The sequence below is a fragment of the Marmota marmota genome, unplaced genomic scaffold (genome assembly GCF_001458135.2).
Source record: "Marmota marmota marmota unplaced genomic scaffold, marMar, whole genome shotgun sequence".
NCBI classification, from domain to species: domain Eukaryota; kingdom Metazoa; phylum Chordata; class Mammalia; order Rodentia; family Sciuridae; genus Marmota; species Marmota marmota.
The window spans coordinates 17,681-20,883 of record NW_026010856.1 but is presented as its reverse complement, the minus strand read 5'-3'; the positions used below and the strand labels follow the sequence as shown (position 1 = coordinate 20,883).

The following is a 3,203-nucleotide window of genomic DNA, read 5'->3' as shown; positions in this document are numbered from 1 at the left end:
TTTATAAGAATGGCTTACCACATCTTTAAAAAAAACACAAGGAAACACACAGGGACACACAACCATGTGTTTATGAGTAGAAACATAAATGGGGCAGAATCTAACACTCTGTTCTTCTCTTTCCCAAAAGCAAAACAGAAAAAGAAAAGGCAGCCTGGAGGCTGTGCCCCATAGAGACCCCTTCCGCAGTGGTGTGTAGGAAGGGGTAACCTGCGGGTTTGTGCAACACCTGGCAGCAGTGCAGGGAAAAGAGGTGGGGAGGGGTGGTGGAGGTCATGGACTCCACCCCCTAAAGGAGCAGGGGGTCCAGCTTGTCAAGCCCAGGGCACCCATGGGGATCCCTGGGGACCGGGCCCTCTCCGAGTCCTGGGCACCCTCGGGGAGGTGGTCGCCAGGGTTGCACCCTCCCAAGTCCAGGGCGCTCACGCCATCTCCCTCCCCTTGTGAGCCCGCCCCTCAAGGAGGGGGGCCGCGCATGCACCCAGTGCTTGGGCTCTGTACAAGGGCACCTGATGCTGGGGCAGCAGCTGGCAGCCACTGTTGATATGGCTGAGGACGTTCTGCTTGAGCTGCGCCACCTGCTCAGTCAGCAGGCTCCTGGTGGACTCCAGGTCCTGTTCTGGCTCTTGACCTCTTCACTTTCTCTCCAGGGAGAGATGCTCCAGTTTGCCCTTGGGGCACTTGGAGGCTGCAAAGCGGTTGAGCAGCCGATTGCACTCAGCCTGGATGTGTTACTATGTGTCCACGTCGATGAGCGATATCCGCAGGCTCTCGCTAAAGCTTGGCAAGTCGGGCACCTTCTGTGGCTCATCCTTGAGCACAGCTAGGCATGGCAGCCCCAGTGCGCGGGGGGCAGGTGGGGGGCGGCAGTGACGGGGAGAAGGGAACGGGATTGGAGGTGAAGGGGACATTTGCAGCACCCCCGGCCCCACCCCTGTAGCTGCTCAGGTTCCTGAAGACCGATGTCAGCTGGGGGGTGAGGGTGTGGCGCTCGATGCCTGACAGAGGGTCCTCTTGCAGAGGCTGCAGCAGCAGCAGCAGCAGTGGGGCTGCACACTCGCCAAGCTGGTGCTGCTTTTCCAAATCCTCCAGGGCCTTGACAAAGTCCTCGGTGAACTCCTGCTTCTCGTTGGCCAACACCTTGGGGTAGAGGAACTGTGTGCTCCTCGGTGTAGTGGTAACCAGCCCATTGGTCTGGATGATGAGGCACTGGAGCTCAGGAGAGGGGAGCTTGAGCAGCCTCAGGTAGGGCTGGAGAGCAGGCTGTCAGGGGGCACCTGTTGTGTGTGCAGTTTGCAGATGGGGCGGGCAGAGTTGGCTCTGCTGGCACCTGTTCCCTCAGGCTCAGCTTCAGGGCATCATTCTTCACCGCTGCCTGCCGCCCATGTTGGCGCCTCAGGGACAAATGGGCCTGGGACACAAAGTTGCTGCCACTGCCACTGACGCTATTGCCCAGGCTTCTCAGTGCCTCATCACCATAGAAAAGTGTTTCCACCCTCTGCTGCACCGAAGGCTGGCTCCGCTGGAGGAGGGTGGCCAGGGCCTTTGTCCTGGGGTCTTCCCTGACCAGTCAGTCCTGGGCCCACCCTGCCAGTGGGCTCTGTGCCTGGCCCTTCTGTGGGGGCTCCTCAGAAACATTATTATTAAGGGAGAAAAAATTAAAGCATTCCCTCTAAAATTGAAATAAAGCAAAAAGATGCCTTTTTTTGCCATTTTATTCAACATCATCCTTGAAGCTCTATCCAAAACAATTAGAAGAAAGAATTAAAGATAATGAATAGAAAAACAGGAAATCAAACTATCACTATTTGCTAATGACATGCTTCTATATTTAGAAAATCCAAAAAATTTCACCTGAAAACTTTCTTGACTAATAAATTTAGTAAAATAGTATAACATGAAATAAACACTCAGAAACCAAATGAATTTTTATAATGAAGTGTTTGAGTCTGTAAACAAGTCTGGATGGCGCCTGGCAAAATGCCAGAGGAAGTGGTTTGTGAAGTAACAAAATGGGGCTCAAGCAGTAGCGCGCTCGCCTGGCATGCGTGCGGCCCGGGTTCGATCCTCAACACCACATACAAACAAAGATGTTGTGTCCGCCAAATACTAAAAAATAAATATTAAAATTCTCTCTCTTTCTCTCTCCCTCTCTCTCTCTCTCTCACACTCTCTCTTTAAAAAAAAAAGCGAGCCATTAAGTGTGGAGATTCCTTATTGGTTGACCGCTGTATCTAGTTTATGCTAATTAAGATAAGCTGCATGGAATGTATAAATACTGCTCCTGTCCTACAATAAATGGCTCCCATTCCTGCTGTATCAACGTACACAAGTTCGTCACCCCCCCCCCAGTTTGCTGCAGCCGGACTGCGGCAGATGGTGGCCCGTTAAGGGGAGCCCCGGGACACTCGGGGGTAAGTGACGAGGAAAAAAGCTGCCCGTCCATACATAGGATGGGAGCAAATCTGCTCGTCCCTAGGCAGATAGGGCGAGAGGAAAAATGGCCATTTGGAGAAAATGGAGAAGATTGATACAGTATGTTTTTGTCTTGTTTTGTCTCAGTGTATTGTATTGTCTTTGTGATGAAAATATGGAAGTGGTGTTAAGTAAATTACTAAGGGAAGAAGGCACCCCAGTGGAACCAAGAGCAGTTAGGGCATGTTGATGGAACTCAAGTCAGAAAGAAGAAAGTTCAGAGGAGGAAGGATTATCAGGAAAAAAGTTGCAGCAAAAGGCTACTACTAAACGCCACTGCGAGAGCCCAAATCCAAACCTGACCTGGAAGCAGTTTGAGACTGGGACTCTCCCCAGGGCCATCTGGGGCTGCCTGGGACACTACAGCTGGCAGAAGACGCTACCGGCGTCCCTGAAGTTTGATCATTTCCAAGGCCAGTAACTACAATGGTTCTCCCACACCTGGAGGCTGATGAGTAATGAGTACTATTAAGGCTTATTTCAAATGTAAAAAACCTTGAGATAATGTACTAAATTATTCAGAAGGTTGTTTTCTTAGTGGAATGCTACAAGATTTTCTTTAGCATCATTGCTGGAGTTCCTGCCTTCGTCCCAGTGCCGGTGAAAACGAGGGTGGAAGAATTTCCAGTGTTTTTGCTGAAAACCGGACGAAACTTCGGCTGAGAAACGGACGGACAAGACTTCGGATCAAGCTAGCTGCCTGCAGAACTTACCTGGACTGTGATTTA

At 51.2% G+C, this 3,203-nt stretch overlaps 1 pseudogene; it reads right to left on the bottom strand.

Annotated features, from left to right (window-relative positions):
* Positions 1-312: 312 nt before the first annotated feature.
* Positions 313-1,564, bottom strand: LOC107133916 (annotated as a pseudogene).
* Between the last annotated feature and the right edge of the window lie 1,639 nt (positions 1,565-3,203).